General features: G+C 40.1%; 1 protein-coding gene across 2 annotated transcripts in view; it reads right to left on the bottom strand.

Moving 5' to 3' along the window:
* Positions 1 to 27,812, bottom strand: part of rab27b (RAB27B, member RAS oncogene family) — a 62,213-nt gene that overhangs the window by 28,129 nt on the left and 6,272 nt on the right. Inside the window, exon 1 of one of the 2 annotated variants that reach the window (XM_084339713.1) lies at positions 3,394 to 3,551. The exons of the other annotated variant lie outside the window; for it this stretch is intronic. The gene's annotated coding sequence lies outside the window, so the exon portion shown is untranslated. Of the gene's footprint in view, positions 1 to 3,393; positions 3,552 to 27,812 lie in introns of those variants that run through there. 2 annotated transcript variants of the gene reach the window in all.

Here is a 27,812-nt window from a genome sequence, read left to right as displayed (position 1 = left end):
GTGAGTGAGTGAGTGAGTGAGTGAGTGAGTGAGTGAGTGTGTGTGTGTGTGTGTGTGTGTGTGTGTGTGTGTGTGTATGTGAGGGAGAAAGAGAAGTAGTAAGTGAAAGATGCATCAGACAAAGTATTTCTGTGTTTGTTTTCAGTGTCTTGAACCAAAGTAGAAAATATAATTGATTATATATATATATATATATATATATATATATATATATACAGTATATATATATATATATATACACACACATACATATATGTACTGGACACTTCCAGTAGAGTTGACTTACACATTCAGTAGTATTAAGCATTCAGTGGTGACTGTATTTCACAATAAGGTATTTGGTTGCTAATCTAAGATTCTAATTATTACTGATGTTATTTGCTTCCATAAAATATAATCAGTGATGCTGACTGTCCTGCTCTGTGGTCTCATCTTACTATACGGTACTTACTACCCACAGGAAATGGTTTACACACCACATCATCCACAACATCAGTGGAAACCCAGTGTCAGGCAAACAGAACCACAAACAGACATGGTCACAGTATTGAGACTGATATCTTATTAATTTAATTTACTTCTCATTTGATGCTTCCTTCTTTATCTGTTGCATGATAGTATATATGCTTTATATACAAAGGTGATGAAATGAAAGTAAGCAGTTACACAATGTCTTTATCATGCACAAACACACACACACCTCTCTGTCCTCCACTTTGAATATACAGAAGGCAGTTTTACACGTCCAACATGTCACATGCCTGACTCGTTAAACACAGTCACAGAGAGGAGGGTGTGTGTGTGTCTGTGTGTGTGTGTGTGTATTTTAGTTGTGAATCATGTTAAGTTCCAACATAAAAACTTTAATTATAAATAAAATAGGTTTACTGATAAAAATAAGCCAAATCTGGTCTTTTCTAAGTGGCAATTCTCAGAAAACTACTGAGGTTAGTGTTTTTGGTCAGTAGGTTAATCATTTCACAGCCTAGGTACTCAGAGGATAACTACGCATGGGCTTTATAAAGCCATAACATCAAGAAAATCATTTCTCTTTTCTTTTTGTGCTTCAATGTTTGAGCAAGACAGCAATACTTACATGGCTCATTCCCACAGGGGGTTTCACATACCAGAAACAAACACGCTCATATTATTTTGTTATTTTCAAAACGGCCCCTGTGTTTTCACCCATTGCATGCATAGAAAGTCAAATATTTACCTCGGAATGTCCTCTGTTATAAGTGTGCTGAAATGCTTCTGATATGCAATCAGGAGGAAGAGATATTAACCACCACACAGGAATGTATTTAACACTTTACATCACCACTTTCAGTCACATCCAGTAAACCCTGCAGCTAATTACACTTTCTAACATCTTGAAGAGTTTAAGTGACAATATTCCCCCCCACGGCAGTCAAACCAGTTTTAAAATAAAGACGTTTAAACAAAGGAAGTGGGCTTTGTTTTTCCTTCTACGCAACACAAGAGGCTCCTGACAGAGTATTTGTACAGCTTCAGTGAAATTAAAGCGGTTGCCTTGGATGATAATCAAATACACCAAACATCACAGAAACCTGACCTACCCTGACCTTTTCAATGTATTGGATTCATACATTAACCACAGCCTGATGAGGCATCTCGAAACTCATCGAGCGAGTTTGAAAGGCAAGTTGATGTGTTATATAATACGTCTGGCGGAATTAGCTTTCAGAAAGTTGAGTGAAAGGACTGAATAAAAAATATATCAAATTAGTTTCCCAAATGGTAGCTGATGTAATTCTATATTTTTCTTATTGTCAACAAATCGAATGAAAAGATCGAAGCCGACCATTCTTTAGTCTCTCAACACTCTCACTCCCAAGCCCATCAGTTACAACTCACAATGAAAATTATTTACAACATCTCTCAAACATTTTGTCTAGGCTTAGGCTTTGGCACTGCGACAACACGCTTTAGCAGAATACATTCATTCTTGGTTTGAGTCTTTCCATGAGATTTGTGGCTGCTGTCAAATTAAAATCACTGCATTTCGATGCCTTTTGGTGTAAAGTTAGATAGCAAATTCCTCAGCAGTTCAGTATTTGGTCTTAGAAGCTTGGAAACACCCATAATGACTACTCACAGGGCTAGTTCGTGAACTATTGTAGTTTGTCTGACATGCTATCCAGCCGGGAACATGCTGGAGCTAGTAAGTCACAATAGCTTCCTGAGCTACCTAGCTTAATGACTGTCACTTAACAAGGTAGCTAGCTCTGTAACTATAGCTCACGGAGCGATAACGCAACTTCCCACATGATTTTCAAGAGATACACCATTGACTCCTCTCCTCTCACTCCCGCAAGTTCTTGTAAATGATGTTTGGAGTGGACCTAAGAAAATATCACAGATGTTGTGATCCACAGCAGCAGGAATCAATCCGGTTTTGCTGTACCATCGATTAGTGTTTTTACAGAACACACAAGTTTATGCTTATCCATCATTTGCCGTCAAAGCCTCTCACCAAATCATTTTCATCAATGAAAGTTTTCTGAAATTTTAGGTTTAAAATGAGTTTGTGTCTTTCTTAATGTTTTTGCTTGAGTTTGTGTTCTTTTTTCTTTTGTCTCTTTCACTATAGAGCTTATGTTTCTAAAAGTGCTGGACTTTTTTAGCTAAATAAGCCTCTTTCTCTTCTTATAACGTGTGCTTTGTGATAAGAGGACCTCATGTGCTGTAACCATTTTTGTATGCAAAAGACTAAAGCTATTTTTTCTGTTATTCTAACAAAGCCTGACAAAAGATCTATATTTTCTTGTTATTTATAAATCAATTATTTTACTGATGTGACTTTTAACTTAATGGATACTTTGGTCAAACCACTCCTCATTTCCGACGATGAACATTTCAAAACATTATGAGTGACAGACATATATAGAAGTCAAACTGCTGCTTTCTCATCACAACACTAAGTCGACTGAATTAATTCCTTCATGAAACAAGTTTGAGCACAAAAACAACAGCCATGAGAATCCTGCTCTCCTCCCTCAGAGCATCACCACTATCATGAGACTGAGCATGAGAGGAAATTCATGACTAGCTTACATCCCCACTGCTCGGCTGCTCTGAGCCCAGATAACACAAAGATGATGCAGCTCAGCGCAACACCACACCAACAGTTATCAACTTGTAGAAAAGGGTGTGATCACATTCCACAGCAAGAGACTCAACAATCTCATTTCCCTTAAAAAAGAAAAACTATCTTTTCTATGTGTTTGCACTCTACATCTATCAACTGTCCCCATCTCTCCCAGTTCAGCCTGCAGCCTGTCACATGTCTGCAAAAGTCAGCAAACAGCTCTGGAATGATCTCGACAATCTACACAAACCAACATCCTGCTGAGCGTGTGAGCTCCTTACCTCTCAGTGGCTCCTCAGCTGATTCAACTGTGTGAGATCCTGAGGGAGATACGAGCCGTCCAGAGCAGCTTACCAGCAGCCCCGCATCTACACCCGCCGACTGACTGACGGACTGACCGACTGACTGAGTGGGAGGCTGGATGACTGGGAGACAGACTACCATTCAGCTGGAGGCAGCAGAACCGAAAGCCACTCCCCACACCAACCAGCTGACTTGCTGCCTGGCTGCAGGGATGGATGGATGACTGGTTTAACGGCTGTCTCCGCGCTTAACTTGCTGACTGAATACCAGCCTGAAAAAAGGATTGAAAGACTGACCAACTGAATAACTGCTAAATATAACTAACAAACTGACACAATAACTAACCAACTAACTGACTGACTGCCAGAACGACTGGCCATCTTACTACCTTACTCGAAGACTGACTGACTTAATGGATGACTGACTAAATCACCAAATGATGAACTGAACAACCAACTATAATGTAAGACCTGACCAACTTACAGAGTACACAGGCTTCACCGACTGACTAACTAACAAACTGACTAATAAAGTAATTGACTGACAAACTAAAAAAAACTGACTGGAACACTTTCAGACCAACAAACCAACTGACTATCCAAACTGATAATCAAATACTGACTAAAGAATTAAGTTATAAACATATTTCTTGGCTTCTGCCTTACTAGCTGAATGGTGGTCTGACTGGTTAACTGACTGACTGGTTAGTTACCTACTGAGGTCCAGATGTAGTTTAGAGGTTTCCCTTTGTCTGCTGTTACTTCTTCTACTCCTCTATATGCTGCTTCTCTGTCTCTCTCTTTCTGTCTCTCTGTGTAATGTGAGGGTGGGGCTGAGCTACAGTAAGCGAGCACACACACACACACACACACACACACACACACACACACACACACACACACACACACACACACACACACACACACACACACACACACACACACACACACACACACCGTTTCCTCAACCAGCATGACCTAAGGCTGCCCTGCTACGCACTTACTAACTGATAAGGCTATTTGCCTGTGTGTGTGTGTGTGTGTGTGTGTGTGTGTGTGTGTGTGTGTGTGTGTGTGTGTGTAGATAGCAGTAGCAAAACAGGAAGTAGGAAATAAATGATAGCGGACAGCTCCAGGTAATTTTTTTAATTGCAGAAATGCATTCTGCATTTTATCTTTGATCCAAAGCCCAAACAAACCAAAGTCTACGTAGGACGTGTCGCAAAATTGACAGCAGCTTTACTCTTCATGAGAGAATCATGAGAGACAGGGGTCTCCTGGATGATTGAACTGTTACATCTTTTTATAAAATCAGCAACAGAAACTAAAGAAAATAGTGCTTTGGCTCCACCCACTGGTATTTACCACAGCCAATGGTAATAATTATGCTTCCAGAGGAGTTCTGCCCAGCGACGAGCTGTATTATTTGTTTCACACAGAAACAACACTTCTGTCAGTCTGCTCTGAGCGACGTCGCAGCAGCTGTGGGTCTTCTGCTGGCCGGCAGCCATCACAGCCTCATTAGAAACGTCATTCATCCAATGTGACGATAACACGAGGAGACACCAGCTAAGCAGAGCCGAGGGAGGATAATAGGACTCTGCTCCTCACTCTTTCCTCCTTCACCTCTCCTCCTTTCAAACAATAACTGAACTTCAAATTGATACTTGAAAATCGGTCACAGTCACGCCTGTAAGTTTGGTTCATTTGGTTTGGACCGAGGACTAAAATGATGCATTGTTGCCTTTGAGTTCTGGCCTGTTTTTTGCTCAACAGTGAAGTTTCTGCAGTTTGAATCTCATTCATATTCTGAATGTCATAAATATCCAATATGAACTTACCACAAGCTATGAGATGGTGAAACAGTGGTATATGAGATGTCATGTGACCACACTACCCACAATGCTAAAGTGTAATGGAGATTTCTTGGATTGGCGGAGGTCGCTGTTACCATGGAAAAAGTTTACCATACCAGTGAAAGCCATGTCGGCTAGCGAGTTACTGCCTACCACAATCGTATCATTTACATTATGTTTATCACAGTGTAACCGTGATTTCTCTTTCTGACATGCTGCATGTTTTTAGAAATGAGATAAAGTGTCTAATAGAGCCCGACCGATATATCGGTCGATATTAGGCATTTTCCAAACTATCGGTATCGGCATTTATAATGGCCGATAAATTAATATTTAAAAAATAAAATAAGAACGGACGAAACACCCTTCAACCATGTTATGAGTGTTGGCGTTGCATATTTATTCCACCAGAGGACACTCTACAACGTCCCTGTTGGTGGCACTCGTGTTTAGAACGCCACAAACCCGACAACCAGCTGATCCAGCCAGAGTTGGGCAGAGCGAAACAGTTACCCACGACTGAGATCATCGGTGGAGTGTGTTCATGGCAACTGTCACGAGAAATACATTGCTTGAATGACAATTAAAAGAACATTCTCATCAGTTCTCTTAACTCAAATAAGCATGACAAAATTTGTGACTACCATGTCCAGTTTTGCTGCTGTTACATGTAAGCCGAGAGTGAAACTGAATTAGCAAGTCATTTTGATGTTCCTCTGTTCTGTTGTGACAATAAAACAAACAAGTTTATTTTTAAACTGCATTATCATATTATTTCAGTGAGGACTCATAAATAACTACAAATAACTAATGTTACGGAAATCTGTTGTATGTTTTGTTACACGTTTCTGGATTTTTTTTATATATATATATATATATATATATCGGCTGATATATCGGAATATCGGATTTTTAAATCACCAAATATTTGTATCGGTATCGGCCTTAAAAATCCTTTATCGGTCGGGCTCTAGTGTCTAAATGCCATATTCTGCTATTTGTGAGATGAAATCATTGAAATCGGTAAGATAGTTGATTTTTGAGTCTCATACAGTTGGGAAACCCAAAGTGTCTAAAGCATTTGACTAGGTAGACTCAAAAGTCAACTATCTTACTAACGTGAGCTTTAAATGATCATTTACACAGTCCATCCCTCTGTCCATCCATCCAATCAACCAACATGTTAAGGCCTACTAACAAAAAAGACAGCCTCAGATTTTGTGTCCATTTTTTTTTAAGTCTTACCATTGATACAACTGGGAAACAGTTGTAAAACAGAGTGTTTTTGTCCCCAAAGCAGATCTAGACAACCACTGCTTAAGAAAAACAGCAAAAAATGTGTTCTGGCAAATGTGTTATAATAAAATGAATGGGTTTCTTCTCAGACACCGCTGACCGAAACAAAATCATACACGTGTGTGACCGGAGAGATACGTTTGCAAAAGCTTGAATAAATAAGGAGAGAACATCTCCTGCCCTCTCTCAGCTGGTTCAGAGTCTACATGTGTCCAGGCGGTGAAGCATCATGCAGCTCATGTTGGTGACCTTTAGGCCATGGTAAAGGCCACCTCACCACAACACAGACAGTTACCATGACAAAACAAGATCCATCACTGGCTCTGCAAGGAAACACTGACAGCGAGAGAGAGAGAGAGAGAGAGGATATTCTGTTGCATCAGAATGTAGTCATCTCTCTTCTTTTATTTTCTTCAGGATAATACCCAGCTTGTCCTGGATGTCAGGAACAGAGAATTTCTCCCATTCCCTGTGATCTTACATCCACTTTGCACTGGTTTTTAACTCAGATGGCTTGTATACTGTCCAGTGGTGGCTGTTGATTATTTACCTGGGTGTGGCAACAGGCACTGAGAGCTTCTTTTTACACACTTTGTTGTTGACTTGCTCGGTGTACTAAGCTTTGACGTCAACTATAGAATTGAATCAGAAATGCAAACACACTCTAACAGCTCAGGTCTGCTTCTTGATTCATTTACTTAACTTACTTTCGCTGACGAAGCAGACTACAGTGCAGATTCTTTTCTGAGGCTGTGTGACTCCTAAATTCATCCTCCACACCCAACTGTATAAATACATTTTATTTAAATAAAAATATAAAGGGACTACAAATAAAATGTTGTTGTAAACCCTGTGTTGTATGATGACCAAAAAAGGGAATATTGGATCTTAAAGGAGACATATGATGCTAATTTTCAGGTTCGTAATTTTTAATGTGGGTTACTAATAGATTTATATGCTTTAATGCTCACAAACTCTTCAGTTTTCTCATACTGTCCAGTGGAGCAACACTGTAATTTGCCCTGTCTGAGACTGTTTTAGTTTCCTGTCACTTTGAGGCCTCCCCTTCTGAATACCCGTCTGCTTTGATTGGTTAGCTCGCACACGCCTGAGCGAGCAGTGCTCACTGCGTCTCCGGCCCTGTCATGTTTTCAGCTTTCAGTTGGTGTGATGTCAAGAAGTCACATAGCTATAGGTGGGCCTACTGACGAGGCATTTCAGGCCCTTAAGGAGCAGCAACTTTCAAGATCTTACAACACACTGAAGGAAAGGGGAAAAAAACTAATAAAGCATACTTGGTCCCCTTTAAAATCTACAGATTAATCAATTGTGAAAGTATTTATTAGTTGCAGACACTTTTAAATATATAAATGTTGCCTCTGACACGCAGGTAGGAATTATAACATTACCATTAATGACTAATAATAATTTATTTGCAGAACATTAGATTTGAAAGCAGAGGTTTTGTTGAGTAAAAAGCATAATTTTCTAAAACACCAGCCACCTGCAGCTCAGTCCGTCACTGAATTAATATTGTTTGGGCCAACATGGGGTCGTCAGCAGGCCAGTGACATCACTACATGTCATGGATAGTTCAGCCTTTCATTCTGTTCCATCTGATTTGTTTAATAGGGAAAATGCACTGAGAGCACCCGAAGACATGGCCACAGTGGATTTACGGAGACAACACATCAACCCACATCACTGAGCTTGACTATTGCCCCCTTTTCTTTTCCCTCTCCTTATAGAGACATTATAAATGCATGTGTCTGTTTTTTAGCACAGACAGCAGCACCACACTCTGCCCTGACAGCAGCAGACATGCTTGGAAACAATTACAATCCCTCAACCCGAATTGGCTAAATGTGAAAAGGGCAACAGGGTCCAAACCAATCTGCTGAGACTTTGACATGCTCCCAGTCAGGGACAGCAATTCCCACAATTCCCACTGAACCAGAGAGAAGCACTTATGAATTGTGCTAATATACTGGATGGGTCTCTCCGGTGCCGAACAAAGATGCCCAACTGACAAGAAGATGGAAATGAGTTCACAGTGAATGCCAACGCTCAAAACAGAGACACACATACAGCTAGCGTCACTTTAACAGGGTCCTCAGGTCACACAAAAGTAATTGCTGCTATCAATTTTGACAACAGAATGTCGGCTGTGTGTCTTTGTCTGTGTGAGTGTAAACATCTTCCATAACTGCCTGACACAGGACAGACACAAATCACTGGTGTCCATTATTAATACCTGCAGTCGAGACATTTCCTCTGGTCCTTATCTTCCTGAATTTACAACACCTCACACTTTTCTTTAGGACGTACTGCAGCAAAATACAAATATTTCTCAGATTTACCGGGAGAGAGACGGAACCAGGTTCCTTCCACAGAAATTTGATTTCGCCCCATTACTGTGTAAGAAAATATCAGCTGTAATAACACTACATTTTAAACAAAACTACATGGTTTGTTAAGAAAAAAAAATGTTTGAGTCCTTTGAGTCTTGCTACATCTGAGTTCAGGAGTCTCACAGCATGGGGAGTGAAGCTGCTCTGTAGTCTGATGGTATGGCAGCAGACACTTCTGTATCTTTTGTCAGATGGCGGCAGGCTGAACAGACAGTGGTTGGGACGGGTGTTGTGTTTAAGTATCCTCTGGGCTCTGTGCAGACATCTCACTTGACCAATGTCACAGACTCTTTCATTTACATTTAACCTCGATTGCAATACATTAACATCAGTGTGTTAATGTTTCCCATTAATTACCTAGACTGTGGTGGCCTGCACAGTGTAATTTGTCCTGCATGAGTTTACTAAAAATATTTTTCACTCATAATAGCATTAAAGATCTATAACGTTGTTCTGTGCCACTGCTTCAGCAAAGCATTTTTCAGTCCCAGTAATTCAGGTTTGTAAGTGTCACTTAGCAAATAACAAACTCACCTGACTACAACAGAGTATATCTTCTCATGCTGTTTCTACAGTTATTGTCTCGCTTGGCCTGATAATCTCCACAGCACTATGTCAGTGCTAGTTACTATAACTGGCTGGCTACTCAGAGCGACACCTGTGAAAAATATAAAGTGTTATCACCTGAAAGGACACAGTGAACTCATTATCGATGGGGGAAGCACCCTGTTTTTTTCCCTGGGTTACTCAAGCTACTTAGCTGTTAGCAGCCAGAGGGCAGATTACGGTGTGTTTGGCTAAGGGAGCCATTAGCTAAAGATCTGATAGCTTACAGCTAACAGAGCTAACAGTAAATAAATGTACTAAAGACTTCATTTTGATGTATAGTTTGAAGTTAAAAGTACTCTGAATGCTCATACTTTTGACTATCAACTATAGATGATGTTAAAATAAAGAACGATAATTTGCATTTTGGGACAGTTTACATTCACGATTACAGGACAGTGATGAAAAATGTTAGCCTGGAACCTGCACTACACTTTAAAAAAGCATCATGACTCAAGAAGTTGAAGCTATGAGCAAACGTCCTCTTACAAATTGCTGCAATATCAGTGAGTCAGATCTACACCTTCATAATAAATTTAAGTCCACTGGCACCAGAGCTCCACAATCAGTAATAAGGTTTAGAGTTTCTAAAATAGGCCTTTTCGCAAATTATGCTGAAACTTGTTTTCATGCAGCACACTTTAAAGCCAAGATTTTATTTGCAGAATCTACTTTTATTCTTACTGTAAATCACAGCTTAACCTTGAGCATGCAGATTCTTATTTGCCAATAGGTGGAAGATGTTGGACTCGACCCGGGGGCAGAAAAAAAAAGTCTATTCCAAACTGTGTCTCCAGTTAAAAAAAAAATTAAGAATCTATGTTTTAATTTACAGTTAATCAGTCAAGGATAAGACAGTAAAGCCCAGAGTTCTTTGTAGTTAAGATGAAAATACAACATTAGCTAAATAAATTGTATCAGGTCTCTATTGAGGAAACAGAAACTGATTTTAAAAATGTGACAATGTCTTCTTGATTCAACTGAACTCATCTGCTGTACCAACCGTAAGGTCTGTCTGAGCAGAGCTGGAGATGGAAAACAATCGCCAGTCATGCATTTTCTATTACAGCCTTGTTCAAAACATTGAAGGAATGTCCTCTGCTATTTAAAACTGTTTACCAAGGGACAGACACTCAGCACAACACAACAACTGAGAGAAGAGAAGTTGTCAGCTTGTAAGTGAAAGGTCAGCAGTTCAAATCCCAACATGGGGACAAAGCTGCTCCTCACCAACAGAAGAAAATGTATTTGTAATTAATTTTTCATCGTTGAACATAAACCCTTTAACATTACTGAAATGTATCTTTTCATAAATGCAACACTTAAGAGCAACACACACCAGGTAATCTCGTCAGCTGTTTCCACATCTGACTGAGATAGAACACATTGATATTTTATGATATTCCTGAGATGATGGATATTTCTCCATGGATTGATAGGCTGACTGGCTGACCAACATTCTTTGACCAATACTTTGATTTATGAACTATTTCTGTAAAACTAACAATTTTCTCTGAGACTGGCCTGAGCTGTACTTTGTGCTTTGACCTAATAAGCTACTAGCTGCATGTTAACATGATAAAACATGATGATGGACATGCTGAACATTACCTGCAAAAGCTCATGTTAACATTCTCAGCATATTAGCATACTGCCATTAGCCTTTAGCTCAAATCACGGCTGTGCCTTAGTGCAGCCTCACAGAGTTGCTGGCATAACTAGATTAGAATTGCTCCTAAACCTGGAACCAGCAATAGCATCTCAGGCAGACAAAGAAAAACACAACTCGGCTGTTACGAAACATTTAGAAGATATAAGAGCTCAAATCTGGATTTCAACAAAATAGAAAATAAGTTTAGACTTTTATCTTGTATGTGAAATGTGTAATGTATAAAAAAAACAGACAGAAATTCACATTTATGTTACAAAAGCTTGGTTACATCACCTCTGAAATGAGATATCCAGCATGAGACCACCAGGCTCAGTCTGAACACAACAGCGTCTCACAATATGAGAACAGGTATTAGTTGTTTAAATTCACTGTGGCAAAACGTTACTGAGCGAGCACTCACATTGTTGTTTCCTGTTAGCACAATAAAGACCATTGTAGCTCGACTGCTGATCGTCTGGTCACAATGTCATGCTCTTCACAGGCCGCAGTGATTTCAACTCGTCAGCAGAGACTGCTCCTGCTCATATGACGATCATGTCCTGTTTTAGATTAACACAGAATCTTCAGTCAACAGCAAATCGATTAATAGAGACGAATGAAAGAATTTGTATTCGCCAGCTATTAATTCCGAAGAAAGACAACAGCTATCTGAAGAAACTAAGAACATCTTGAATTAACAAAAGAGAAATATCCATTGTATACTGTGATATGAGCCCTTCGAGAGGTGAAAGTGAAAAACTGGTGGAAGTCATTTTACAGCAAAAACTTCAGCCACGTGTCACTTTGGCGGGAAATTTCTGAACAACTGTCGTATGAAATTTGGTACACAAACGATTGTTCCCCAGAGGATGAACTGTAATAACTTTAATGACCCTGTAACTACTCATCTAGAGCCATCATACGGTAAAAATGTCAACTGTCCAATAATTTGGTTTATGACTAAGAAGCAGCCTTAGCTGTACTTTGTGTTTATTGCTAATTAGTAAATGTTAGCATGCTATCACACTAAGCTAAGATGGTGAGGACGGTAAACCTGCTGAAACAGACTTTTAGTCTTTAATCATAGTCAGGGTTTGAAATTAACTTTTTGACCTACTAGCCAAGTGGCTAGTAGGTCACAGCAGAATTTGGGTCGCAAATGGCGAGTGGCGACTGCTAATTTCAAGCCCTGATCATAGTCCTGTCAACAGTTTTACAGACGTCTCTTGTATAATGGTGCTTTATAGGGGAAATGCTTATTGCCCGCAGGGGAATCTTTTGCTGCAATACTGTGAGTGGCCCCAGGGCAAATTGAACACAGGGCTTTGTGGCCCGGCCGTATCCACTTCTAAGTGATACATTTGTGCTTCAGCCACACTAGCAGCATGATTGCAGGGATGGCATTGACACCTATTGCAATGGAATGGATTGGCAATAAAACACACATGGTTCCCAGAGGATGAATTTCTTCTTTATTCCATCCTCCCATTATTCCAATAAGTCAAGAAGAATGTTTGGAAAATTACCCATTGCAAAATATACTAGAAAATCCATGAAGCTGCGTTCATCTCAGACCACATTACGTTGCAATGTGAAGAAGGGCTGGGCTCACAGATATCAGAAATTTCTTGACAGTTACCACGTGATCAGGTTCATTCCTCATCAAAATGAGGTATATTTAAAATGGAGATGTAATCCGGGTGGTCTCTGAGGACTCAAAGATAACCACTTACCAAGATGGCCTTCTCTACACTTGTTGCTTGACAATTGATTCTCCTCGAAAACAACTTCATCTAAAACAACACGGTGTGAAGGGTGCGATGGCACACCTCAAACTCAAACAGCTGAGGCATACCACTCTCTGCTCACCCAGAATACCTAGTAATGTGTATGATTTGATGATTTTACAATGTACTTTTTCTGTCATTTTCCCTTGATATTACATATTTATGCAAGGTACATATATGTAGTTGTAGTATGTTTATATGTATGATATGTGAATATTTGATGAAGTGAAAAAACACATCCCTCGCTATTGCCTTCTGAAGCAACCAAATGACCAATGACAGTGACTTTTTTTCCCCCAATCTGACACCACTTCTGTTGAGGTTTTGGTCCCAGCATTTGGTTGAAGTTAGGGAATGATTTTGGTCTTGGTGAAAAGAAACCAACACTGACTGTTTACAGGAAATGGGAAACAAAGAGCAGTCCCTTTGTCAAACCAATCCAGCCACGCTGACCACCTCCCTACATGAACTCTGAGGCTCTACAACAATTTCATGCCTTTTCTGCTCATCAGGTAAATGTAAACATAGTTAAGTTTTAGATATTTGGACAAATCATTGTCATTGTCATTGTCAGTTTTCTTGGAAAGGCAGTCTCTTTCATTCATTAGCATCGATTCATCGACACAAAAGTCTACATGCGACCTTTTACACTGGAAGGAAATACAGAAGGAAAATTACAGAAGGTAAGGGAGGAGAGGAGACAGAGGCTGACGACAAGACTGTAGTTTAAAAATGCATGAGTCTCCAGCCTCCAGCAGATTGCCTGTATACAGTATGTGTGTGTTGAGAACTGTGGTGTTAGGATTTACCAGTCAGGATGTAGAACAGATAAAGAAGGCAGTTTAAGATGAGTTACATATAAGTGATACAATGCTTGAGGACTGTGAGTCGTCTTGTATCATGTGCTGATCTGTGTGTGTGTGTGTGTGTGTGTGTGTGTGTGTGTGTGTGACTTTATTGTTTCTCACATTACACTCACTCCACGCCGATTAAGTCTATGTATGTGAGAGAGGAAGAGACGCCACTGTTTGGCTCATAATGAAGTCACGTCAGCTGAAGCTCAGCTCAATAGTCACGAGTCCCCAAAATGAGGAGGAGGAGGAAACGACCCAGCCAAGGAGGGGAAAAGAGATCAGTTAGAGGAGGAGACCAAGGAGTAATGGGGGGAGTTAGAGGAATGAAAGACCACGGGGCAAGAGGGGGTGTGAAGAAGAGACGAGGGAGCAGGAGGAAATGAATAAAAAGAAAAGTGAAGGGGAGGAAAACAACTAGGAGAATAAAGAGATGAGGAGAGGGGATACAGGGGAGGACGGAAAAAAGAGGAAAAAAGGCAAAAAAAATGACAAAACGACGAAGTGGAGTTCACATCGACCATGTCTGTGGGACTGTGTGCGTTTGTGTTCAGCTCAGCCTCTGACTCATGTCAGAACTCACCAGACACTTCAGTCACTACTTAGGCTCCAGTCTCTTTTTCCAGGTGAAAAAGGTTGACATTTTAGGAAATATAATTTTTGCCAAAATAGAAGAGAAGATTGATACCACTCTCATGTCTGTCCATTGAATAGACAGTAAAGCTATGGAACAATACAGTAACCATAGCACTAAGACTGAAAGCAGGGGGAGACAACTAGCCTAGCTCTGAAGGTAACAAAATCCACCGACCAGTACCAGTGTTGGAAATTAAAACAATATCTACAATATTCAATATAGTAAATATATATACAACAGCTCAAATACACAACAACTTCTCCAACTGGGGTAACTTGAAGCTGGTTAATGCCTTCAATGCAGCTGTATCCTCCAGGGCTGATTTAGTTGTGGCTAAACCTTGACTGAGAAGCAAGGTAATCAAGTTACTCATTATAATGAGTTGTGAGTCGCATTGATGGTGCATTACTATCTTTAGGCAGCAGAAAGCAATTGTGCCACTGACCAACGAAAAGCTGGTTCTAAAGTCAACAGCCCTGTATTTTCCCTGTTATTTAAAGGGCACATTATTCAGATAGTAAAATGTGCTTGTACATGGAGGAAACTCTCCAGAGGGAGCAGAATTAAAGTTTTAGCTTCTGAAGAATCTCAGGATTTATCAGGAGGACAGCAGCTTCTCGGAAAACTATTCTACTGTATGAATCTGGACTGTATGCGTGACCTTTCTATGTGTAGAAGAACACAGAACAGTAATTAACATGAAATACCAGCCGATCCTGTCTGGGGGTTTTATTAATCATTATTCAAAATAATCAATGTAGTTTATCCTGAAGCGCAACTGTGCATGTTAACGGAGAGAAACACATATTGTATCTGCTGCTGGAGGATCACTGCAGGTAATGAAATGAATATTGTCCTCATTAAATGTAGCAGCGCCACAGTTTTGAATGAGTGAGACCATTTCATAATCTGAGGGGGTAAAATTCAATAGCTTACAGAACAAATCACTAAATTAAGGTAATACAATATTATTAATCCAAGGGGGACAAATTACTCATTTGAGTGAATGGCTTATATTTCTGTGCATCTTCAAGACGTGAAAGTGATAGAAATTATTTGTTCAACTTTCAAACACATTTGGAAAATCTCTACACTTTCTGCACATTTTTAAAGGTATAAAATCAAATGCTTCTAGACTTGTTTCCAACTTAGATATGTATTAAAACATTGTCCTTCCATGCTCTGGAGGGAAGAGGTAAACAGCAACCATAGTGTGGATGTATAGCTGGAAACTGCAGTGACTCCCAGTGGATTCAGCTCTTAACAACCTCGGCCATAAATAGTGAATTCCTCCTCCAGACCATTCAGAGAGGGAAATGAGTCTGACTGCATTGCTGAGGCGGCAGCCTGTGGATCAACTTATCTAAAGGCTAAAGACCTTCTTGGCTTTAATGAATTGAAGGAAGGAAAGCAAAAGACAATAAGAGGAGGAAAAAAGGGACATAATCTGCATAACGAAAGAGCTATTAAAAAAGGGATGAACAGGAAAAAAAGAAGGACAAAATCAAATGACTGTTATATACCACAATCTCAAATTACAACACAATGTATTGGTGGATTTCAACATTTCAGTCTTTTGATCAGTTAAATTCAAGCAGCTTTAATTCTTGTAAACCCTCGTCAGATGTTGCATATGTCAGTGAATGGTGAGTTGAGTGATTTTACTTTCTTAAATTTCAAGGGTATGGACATTGTGGAAACCATCTGACGTTCCACAAGAAAAAAGCAAAGATTTGGGACGATTTACGAGACAGTGTAGTTAATATAATTATCTCACCTGAGTCTGTTGTGTGTTTGTTGGTTTGTTTGTCAGGCTTACACAAAAACTACTGCATCTCAGCCCAGAATAGACCCCATTAACTTTTGCTGCCGATCCGGATAAAGGGATGGACCCAGGAATATTTTCTGACTGTCTTTAACACTGTGCGATAGGTAGTTTTTCGACATTTTCGTTTATGAAAAAAAATCAGGCATATTGAGGTGGCTGGTATCTATGAGTAAGTACAAAAGGGGACTGTTGAGCCTTGACAGAGGTATGCACTGCTTAGTTGTATGTCTTTTACACAATATACATATTTCACAGTTGAATTAGTACAACTAAAGTACAGAGGTCAAACAGAAAGCCTCAAACGAAGCAAAAGAGGCTGCACCAGCAGGGGAGGAGAAATACGCGAATACGCTTGTTGCGAATGGAGAAAGCTGCTCTGGAAGAGTTGGAGCCACCAAGCCAGGAGTTGGAAACCAGGTGGAGTCCTTGTATGTATATCATCGTAAGTCCACTCTGATTTTAGCTTCTAAAAAAAGCCAATTAGCCATCCACCAAGCTAGTACTGTGACTTCAGAGCAGCCTGCTGCTGAGTTGATGAGAAGTAATTTGATTCATTCATAACGTAGAAAATGTCCATCAGTGGATCTTTCAATCGAACTGTTTGGATAATCGTTCTTCCTTGATGTGGTGTCTTTCTTGTTGAAACAGAACATTGGGGCCTCAGAGATAAAGAAGCATTTTGATTGGATGGTGACGTCTGTGATGCTTTAGTTAGATAAAGTTGGAATCCCATTCCTGAGCCAGCCTTTGCAAAAGCTATCAGACTGCAGTCGGAAAATGCCAAGAATCTGATTTGGGCAGCCAGTTTGAAAACACCCTTTTCACAGCAATTAAAACCATAAAACATTCACTAGGACACAACATGTAGAAACTGAGAGCCAACAGTCTTCTTCATCCTCCGAGAGAGCACAGTGGGAGGGATGGCAGTAGCATCGTGACCACTAACTCTTTGCACTTGGAAAACAACTCCACACCTCTCCTCCTCCTCCTCTTCATTTTCTCTCCTTTCTTCACCTTCTCTCTCCTTCCTCTCCTTCTGCCTCCGTCACCAAGCAACTAGCCTTTCCTCCGTCTCTCTGCTTTATTTCCCGTTCTCTTTTCTCTCTCTCATCTTTGTGACTCCCCTTTTCTCCTGCATTAAACCTCCCTCCTCCCTGGCTGTGCATCATATGTAGGGCTTAAACTCAGAGCAGCTTTTTGTTTCAGCTTATGCAGACACCAATAAAAGCAAGAAAACATTGCGGTTACACCTTATTGTTTTCTGAGTCATCAACACTTCTGGTCTCGAGTGTTTGCATCTTATGTTGAGATTTCAATATGTCTGGAAAACACCAGCAATTTCATCACTTACAGTCTTTTCAGACGTGACATGGGCTCTTTTCTTCGCTTAAAAAGAAAACCTGTCCCTGGAAAATACATTCACTTATAACTAATTTGCATGACCAAATACATTTCGTAATAAACTTAATCTGCAACCCAGATTGAGTTTCCTATCACCATGCTGAGAAAACCTTTATAGTTAACATATATGTAAACTGATCACTCCCTTTATTAGCTCATCCTCATCAAAAAACATAGGTCAACCGTGAAAATGGCTAATAATGACCGATATTGACATTTCTTGTTAGACGGTGACCTCTAGTGGCCATATGAATTATCATGGCAGTAAAGGAGGAAGTCAGATTAAGCTGTATAAAGAGTGAGAAGGTTCACATGGAGAAGAGGCCGGGAACAGATGGTTAGGTCAAACAAACACAGGACTTTCAGCAAGGAGACTGCTCTTCATATCCAGTTAGAGCTGTTCCGATTTTGACACCAGTATCGGAAATGCCGCTGCTGCAGACGGAGCTAGCAACATGTCAGCTATTTGGCAATATTTTACTCTGGATCACCCCACCAGTAAAACGGCGACATGTTCAGTATGCAAGGCTGTAATTTGGAGGGGTGGCACGCACGAGTGTTACCAGTTTCAACACCAGCAACCTTCTAGAGCATTTGAAGACGCATCACGCCAAAAGAGCATGACGAAACTGCTCTCCCTAAACTTTATGCGACAGTAGGGGAACACGTCATGTAGGCTGAAAGACGTGCAGGCAATCAGCTTTACTACTGACATCTGGACCGCCGACGTGTGTCCCATGTCTTTGCTGAGTGTGCTCACTGGGTGGACACAGTATCGGCGTCAACATTTGCTCTTCGAAGTGCGGTGCTGCAAGAAAACAAGTTCCGTGAGTAAGTTCTAAGGGAATTATTTATTCCTGGATTTATTTAAGTTTCTGTTGCACGACTGTTTTAAACTGCTCTGTTGAAAAAGTGGCTGCACTTAAACAGTTTTTAAAGGAATTGTTATTTATTCCTAGATTTCTTTATTTGTTCTTTAACAATAAAAGAATCTAATGGCAATATAGGATTTGGCTTAATGTGACTGGATGTGTAAAGTGGTTGTGTTTGTTCTTCGAGACTCTTCGACTTTTGGTTTGCAAAGTGTTTCAACATCAAACTTCACATATTCCTCTCATCCTGTCTTTTTACCTTATCTCTGTCCTCATTAATTTTTTCTCCTCTCGTTCTCTTTGAATCTCATTCATCCCTGCCTCTTGTCTCCTGCTGTGTCTCTTTCTACCCCTCTCTCGCTAAACTCTCTTTGGGTTTGCTCGTAGCAGTTTCCCTTGAAGCCGTCCCGACAATGAGCCGTGCAGAGACTTCTGACGCACATCAAGCAAACTCCTCACAGCGAAACAGAGGGAGTGAGGGATCAACACGAGTAGTATAAAAAGCTTGCAGGAAGAGAAGTCTGACAGGGTTGTGCTCAAATAAAAAGTATGAAACACTTTTGAGTGAGGTTCAGGTTTGGATCCAAATTTGAAAAAAAAATCTGATTAAATTACTGGGATAGTATATTAACTGTAAATATCTACTTAACTAATCATTCATCTTTACAGCTTGGCTGGATAATAAAAGTCATCTATTATCTCATTCAGGGTTCATTTTGAGGGATATTATTCTGATTACAGGCAATCTTTACTTCATTGGAAAGTAGGCCACATTCAAACTGTCTGACAGTACTGACCGAGTTCAGTTATATGACATATACTGTAAATATATAGCACAATATGACAAATATAGGCCAAATCACTTACTCATTTACAACAAATGTTGAAAGCAGAAAACCATGTTCCACATTTGATTACATTTTTTAAAAGAATACTGGCTGATGTATTATTATCTGAATATTACCATTCTAAAATATTGATATTCATATTTGCCCCAAAAACAGTCTTATACATGTATTCTCGATCACATACACCCAAACAGAGGGAGATCCAATATTTGAGACACACACACACACACACACGTGCACACGCGTGTGGCATTTCTGTGAATACAGTACATCCAGTCCTGGTTGTTACATTCATTATTAATAAGGTGCAATTAGTGTAAAATCTGCTGCTTACTTTTACAGCACAGACATAACAAGGCAAATAAATGCGTCCTAAAAACATCCAAGTATGAATAAAATATTGTCATTATGAGAGAGTAATGTGGACAATTTTGGTCAACGTAGCGATCTATTGGGGGACGAATAAGATGACTGTCAAAAGTGTTTTCTAAAAGTGTTTTTTTACCTAACCAACTACTGCAATACCTGAAGAAGAAAAGCAAATCCTCAAATTTTGCGTTTGGTACTTTAATTTGACACACTGATTTACCTTTTGTCAGTCCACTAGTTCATTAACCAACTTATCTTTTAAGCATTGGTGGTCACGTCCTACTTGTAAGAGGAGGATTGGTCGCTCTGGCGTGAAAAGGAACTGAACCACCAGCCCTGTGAACTGAACTGAACCTTAAATCTCGGTGGTGTTCGTGGCTCTCTTTAAGGAATATCTCTTCCAACACTAGTGGTGTTAGCGATTTATTTTAGGGAGCTCTGCTCTGCTTCTATCTATGACAATGTTAGCGCCTTGATCCAGAGAAGAGAAGTCCCAAAACTAGAACTGTTGATGCCTTGCTTTGGCGAACTGTATTTCCAAATCTGGGGTTTTTTGTGCCTTGTTTTGGAGCACAAAACAACCACTTGCTGCCTTTTTCTCAGGAACTGGACTTCAAAACCCTGGCACTATTGATGCCTTGCTGCAGATAACTTGCTTCCATTGCTTGTATTCCCTGACTCAGTGGAACTGAACTTACAACCCTGGCAATTCCAGTGCCTTGCTCTATGGATTTGAACTTCTAATACAGGCAATTTTGGTGCCTTGCTTTAGGTAAGGTAAGAACTTCCACACCTTGCAGCGTTAGTGCTTGCTGTGAACATTTGAACATTGAATCCTGTCTGTCTTTGCTTTAGAGAACTATACTTCCAAACCCCACCCACATTACTGCCCTGCGCCAGGCTTTTAAAACTTCAACCCTGGAAGTGATAATATCTTCTGGTGTTGTGCTGAATCTTATGTGTTCAAATCAACCTACACGCCATGAAATTAAAAACATATCACTCTCTTAATGTCTCTAAGTTTGAGTTGTTGACTGAGGAGAAAGTTCAGTTACAAATCCAATTCTTGGATAGTGGCCATAACGACTCTGAAACTCAGAGATCACACGCGACCATAACGACTCTGTAAGGACACTCCCACACAGAGTTTAAAAGCCTGCAACTGCCCTCCAGTTAGTTAGAACTGAAGAAGCCTCTTGGATGAGAGGTGAAACGTCTTCAATAAACTAAAACAAGTCCAGTTGCCTACGATACAGCACTTAGAATTACCATGACCTGGATGACGGAGAACCTTCATCAACAATTCTTGGATAAGTGACATTTTTACATTTTGTGTCAGTTTTCTTCAGCCAGGCTCATTTAGCTCCGTGGCAAAAGGAATATGAATCCAATTCTGAATAACTGTCTTTCAGAAATACTAGAATAAACACATTGTCCTCCCTCGGTGTAGCAAAGAGAAGACGGTACCACATCACAAAATGTCAAGGCAGTTTAATACAGGATCTCTCTGCCTTCGCCCAACTCCTGCCTGTCAAAGTGGAGAGAGCGGCAGGTAAATCTAAAGCGATATATTGTGCAGAAAATCGAAATGTCAAGGTTTCCCCCACAGCCAGAGGACATTACAATTGTTGCACCAATACTCTGCTTCCACATGCCCACATCCCACATCTATTTAAAAGAAATCTGTCAAAGCCAGCAACAGAAAGAAAGGAGAGAAATTGTTTTCATCTTGCAAATACAGAAAGACAAAGCCCACGTGTCAAAGACGGAGTTGTACAGGTAGAAATGAAGACAGAACGGAGGGAAAAGGGAAGGGGGGGATCATTCATCCTGTGATTTTCTGGCAGAAAATAAAAGAAGACACATGAAAGACAGAAAGAAGCAACGAGGGAGAATGAACGAAAGATTAGAGGAAGAGACAAACAAGTACAGATTGTGTTTAGTCCCCTGGTGCATACTTGGCAGTGACATATAGAGCTCATTACTGCAGTTTATTAATTCATGGTCACTTTAGCTACAAAAAATGATTCCAGCTCTCTGGTTCCCTGGTTGATCAGATGCTTACATCTTCTCTATCAAGACTTTAATCACATTGTTAGTTGCAAGGATCAGCAACATACAACTTGTTACATACAAACAGAAGAAGGACCAGTGTGATTGGAGTATTTACCACTCACTAACTTGCATTTCTTCGTTAGTTGTATCAAAAGATTATTACAACTAATCACTGCATTCGTACTATATTTCTAACAACCACAGATTGACAGTATAAGATTGCCACTTAAACTGGAGGCTAACTGATAAAATGACCAGGATCCTGTCGTTCATTACTACAGCACAACCTCGTCAGAAAAATGGCCATATGGGTTGACTGTGAAAGCAGCACATGAGACCACTGTTTGTATCCTGTGTGAAACCAAAAGACAACAGCGAGTTATTTGAACTTACTAATGTAGTGAAGAGGCAAAAGACACATAACTGCTGTTAGGTATGTTTGTAACTCAATGTTCCTAACCCTAATCTATTATTTTAACCCTAACAAAGATGTTTTCCTCAACCTAACTAAGTACCTTTCTGTCTGTGTGGTACACCTGTCACTGGTACACTGCAGCAGCCATGTTATTTTAGAAACTGAAATATGTTGTTTTAGGAGTAACTCAAAATCTATCTATTAAGTCTGGGAGTGAGTATTACCTCTGTCAGCAATTAACGATGAAGGTCAACTTCAGGGTTTCCATTGTCCCGTAATTACAATGCTTGAGTCCAACATATTTATATTCTTCCTGTCATGATGTCAGCAGAAAATAATTACCTCTAAGCACAATTTGAGTTGTATCAAAGTTGTAGGAAGCAATTCTGGAGAAAGATAGTTGGTTGTTAAATCTAATTCACTGGTCGTCAAATACCAACACTTAAGCTTGGTGTTCAGTGGTCTTAGTGAGCTGTTTTTAAGCTCAATAAATCTTCCCCTTCTTCTTCTGCACCAATTTTTTTTCAACAGAAACCCTGGGCAATGTTTGTTTGATTTCTGTGCATTCTTTGAATTCTATTTTATCAGTAAAAACATTTTTAAGTGGTTCCCTGATCAGTCTGGACTGAGACAAGTTTGCAAGCAGCAGGAGGGATTTGTCTGTCTTCGACAATTGCATTACTGTCTGTTTCTTATAAATAAAAAGTTCTTGTCAATAAGGAAGAGAGCAGGTATTAAATCCCTCTTGTGTAAAATATGTCTGACTTGAGCTGGAGTAACTGACAGTAAAAAGCCCCAGAGAATTAGATATTGAAACATTATTCCACTTGGCTCATGTGTGAAAAAGCAGTCATCACAAACCAATGAAACAATCAAACAAAGTGTTAATTATTCATTTAAGAAACCCTCAATTTGTTCACAATGAGACAGTTTCATGTTGTTCAGTTAACCAGGGTTCCTGCTGCCTGATCTGATATTTGAGACCACAGCATAAGGATGGAGAAACAGCATCCATCTATCTTACAGACCCTCAGAGAACAGTGTGCCTCTGCTGTTTATAAATCAACATAAGCCTCCATCATTAAAAACAGCACTACACAGCGAGAAGTTCTCTGTCATGAGAAGAAGTAAGAAGTAATCCGGGTATTTACGAGTGAGGATGAAAGTGGCAGCTGAGGGGCGAGAATGTACTGCCGAGCTGATTTACTGTCCAGAAGAACAGTCTTTATTATTGATCCCACAGTCCTACCCACATTTCTGTTCTCATTCTGACAAGCAGTCCACTTCCAGTCACAGGCTCTGTCTCTCTCTGTGGCGTAACAAACTTTCAGGAACATATTTTTATCAAATAGTCTGAGAAATCTAGACTGATAAATAAATTGGCCTGGCCAACATGAATTAATTCAGCTTCTTCTAAATCTGCATCAACAGCCAATAAGTACCAATTCCAATACAAAAATGTCAAAGATATGTTTGAATGAATCCATCCCTTTCATGCATGGTGTCCAATACAATGGATAGATAGTTGGAAGACATTTTATGCCATTTAAGTTACTAAGTGGTGCACCCCCAAAACCTTGTCAACCTAGGATAGGACAAGGAGACAGACTCAATCAAATTAAAACTTATTTGATGTAAAAATGGACCCAATTGGCAATATTGTTTGCCAATCAATCAGTTAAAATCAATTTGTCATCTTCTTGACTATTCAAATGGGTGTTTTCTGATCAGCCACCTCTAAACCAAGCCAAGCCTCTGGTTAAGGTTTGGTTAAAATGATAAATGTTCTTTAGTGAATGTAAAGAAAATGTATCACCATCTATTTTGATAGTAGATCATTTCAGTCATTTTTCAAGCAAAAATGTCGAACATGTTATGCCAATGTTTTTCAATCCTTGGGGCACCCTGCCTAGCGCCGCTGCCCCACAGCAAGAAGGACCTGGGTTCTGGACCGGGCAGGGCCCTTCTGTGCAGAGTTTGCATCTTCTCCCCGTGCCTGCGTGGGTTCTCTCCGGGTACTCCGGCTTCCTCCCACAATCCAAAGACATGCAAAAAGTTAGGTTAATTGGTTACTCTAAAATTGTCTGTAGGTGTGACTGTGAGCGAAAATGGTTGTTTGTCCTATATGTCAGCCCCATGATGAACTCGCGGCTTATCTAGGGTGTACCCCGTCGTCGCCCAATGTCAGCTTGGATCGGCTCCAGCCCCCCCATGACCCTGAAAAGGATAAGCGGTTTCAGATAATGGATGGATGAATGGATGGATGGATGGATGGGGCACCCTGCCCTGCATGTTTACCTGCTCCAAAACACTTGATTCAATCGAAAGAGTCGTTATCAGGCTTCAGCCGAGCTTGATGACGAGCTGATCATTTGAATCTGGTGTGTTGGAGCAGGGAAACATCTGAAACATGCAGGGTAGGGGCTCTGAGGACCAGGATTGAAATAACACTGGACTACACAATTAAACAACTGATCAATTAATTGTGAAAATAATCTGCAGAATAATCGACGCTTAAACTAGTCATTTGTTGCAGCCCCTCGGTCAAACCGGCACTGAGTGTTGTTTGAAGACAGGATGTGAACATAAGTCTGATGAGTCACACAGACTCGTCCTTGACCCAGCCATCCCCTGTGACCTCCTAACAAACAGGTTTTGAGTTTTCTCACAATGCCACTGGCTTTCCAGACAGAAAATGAGAAAATGTTCTTATTTCATTCACACGACTATGACCGCTGGACTAATTCTTTGACCCTTGCATTTATTTACCCAGAATATGCAGGACTTTTTCACTCAGGTTGAAAGATTTTTAAGTGGCTGTGTTTTTGCATTCGTTCAAGCTGCTCGAAGTGAATTTGGGTCTGCAATTGCGCTTGCATCCAAGTTAACACTGGAGAGGGTAAAAGTCATGAGCACTGTTGTGCAACTCTTTTTCTGCTACCATGAGCTATTTATTTCAGCTCACCATATAAATGCAATTTGGATTTGTTGGATTTTATCTCTTGCAGACATTTTGCAAAAACAGCTGAATACCTGTTTGCCTGTGAGTCTGTTAATCTGTGTCTACGTGGTTGTCAGTTGTTTTCATATTAAGTCTTTTACATCCTCTCGCTCCCTCAGTCCCTCCTCTGTTTATCGGGCTGTAAATTATACATACTGACTGGCTGGACTGAGCGACACACTTGGGATCAAATCGTTAACCTGAATGTGTCACAGCATCTCCATCCTCACACCAAAAGACACTGTAAACACTACAAAGAGCTTAAAATGATACACAGCACTGGACTGGTTACAAATATGGTTGCAACTCATTTTTATTATCAGTTAGATGTGTCAGCATTTATGTTTTCAAATGAATAAATGAATGTAAGCATTATTATTACAACCAGTCTATTCAGTACGTTGATAACTGTAAAAGCATGTCAAGGATTTTTCTTTTGTAGTAAAAAAAATATGTTGCTCACCTAAGGCTTTTATAAAATAGCTTGTGATTGCTTACAAAATGATTTTCCATGAGAAGCCACCAATACGGTAATTGTAATTACAACAAATACAATAGGAATTAGTAATTGACGCTCCTAATTGTATGATTATAATAGGACTGCAAATATAGATCATTTTCATTATCTATTAATCTGTTGATATTTCTTACAATTATGGCAACAAAATGTCAAAAAATAATGAAAACTGTCCATCACATGTTCAAAATGATGGCTTGTCCAACCAACAGTCCAAAACTAAAAGATAATTAATATAATTTTAGTCAAGTTCAAGCGGAATATCTTCACATTAGAGAAGCTTGAGCCACCTCTCTATCAAAACAACACAAAAGACGTTTGCAGAGTGTTGTGTGGGGAGGGCCGGGCAGAGCGAGGCAGAGCCACTGCTCAGCTGCTAACAGCTAGCCAGCTCTGGAGGACAGTGTGGGGTGCAGAGCCAGACCTTCTGGAGGAAGAAACACCAAGAGTCACATCAGATGTTGCTCTGATCCAGAGAAGTTTACTTATGGAAGGAGAGCTCAGAGATAACTTTGTCTGTTTGGGATTAAAAATGTGGATTTATCTTTGTTCTACCATTTCTACCATTTAAAGAAGAGACAGAACCAGAGTCTCTGGTGAGTGCTGATATCAGTGACAGGTTGTCCTGAATTCAAACACAGACACACACCCTAGTTCGTGCCTTCGCTCACTAGCTGGCTAATGGCTAATGTACAGTACAGTAATCTAGCATTTGGGGGGGAATAAACACTTGCACGAGTAATGCAAATAAACAAATTATTCCATGGCAAATTTGCTTTGCTTGGGGTGACCACATCAATAAATAACAACCATTTCTAATGATTTTCTAACTTCTCTGACATGCAGAGATGTTGACGGGAGAGAAAATGTTTCAAAGTTTTATTCACGTGATGCTGAGTCTCGTTCCTTCCTCCCTCTCTGACATAGGCGACCAACTACTGAGACAAATATCAGGCTCTTAAGCCCCGACATGTTCAACTACGTTTATCAGCTCATCTGTCAATGTGTCTCTGTCTCTTGGTGCTGTGCAGGTAACGTACACTAGGCTCATCAGAGCTCTTTCACTGAAAACAGAAACAATGCTGATGAGAGCGACGAGAGGGAACCAAAACAGATATGTTGCAGCCAGACAACCAAAACAGTGAGCTGAAAGACACTATGAAGCTCCATAGAGCGGAGGGGAACTGCAGGGCTGCAGAACTCTCGGTGGGTTCGACCTCTTTCACATACATGTGATCATTTGATCCATTATTAATAAGCTAGAACAGGGATTCCCAAAGTGTGGTGCGCGCACCCCTGGGGGTACGCGAGCTGCCGCTAGGTGGTGTGCGAGATGAAAAATGTAATGGCGGTCTGATAATTACACAATTACAGTTTCCCCAATTTATCTGCTTTCTGCCTTTGATCCTGAGCCTGTCATCAATCCTCTTTGCTCTTAAAGTGGAAGCTTGCGCATAACTTTGTTGCATTATATTGAAACTGTGTTACAGTGTTTCAGATTAATTCAAATGCCAGAGCGCATTGTTGTGATCGTGATTATTTTATTATATGTGTGTTCTGGTCATTTGAGCATGATTAAACATGCCGCCTTTAATATGGCTATAAAAAAGCTTGTTGCATTTTGTTTTTTTTGAAGGTGTGGGGGATTGGGGGTGCGTCAACCCGGTTGGGACATAGAAGGGGGTGCGCGGCTAAAAAAGTTTGGGAACCGCTGAGCTAGAAAAACATTGATCGTAGCTGATTTAGTATGAGTTGAAGTATAATTTGTTGCTCTTGAGAAAAACTGTCTCCAGTGAGGTTGTAGTCTGGCTGTCAGTGTGGTAAGCGCGCAGGATCCAGCTCAACTAATATTACTCTTAATTCTGTTACCATTTTTCAGATATGCATCTTCCCTGAGCATATCTGTAGCTGTGTAGTACTTAAGATTCTAATAACAGCTTGAGAAAATGAGCGTCCAACGTATTTTATTCACACAAGATGAAACATTTTAAAAAAAC

The sequence above is a fragment of the Pagrus pagrus genome, assembly GCF_965226575.1.
Source record: "Pagrus pagrus genome assembly, chromosome: 19".
Taxonomy (NCBI): Eukaryota; Metazoa; Chordata; class Actinopteri; order Spariformes; family Sparidae; genus Pagrus; species Pagrus pagrus.
The sequence above is the reverse complement of the archived record's forward strand: the minus strand, read 5'-3'. Positions and strand labels throughout refer to the sequence as shown.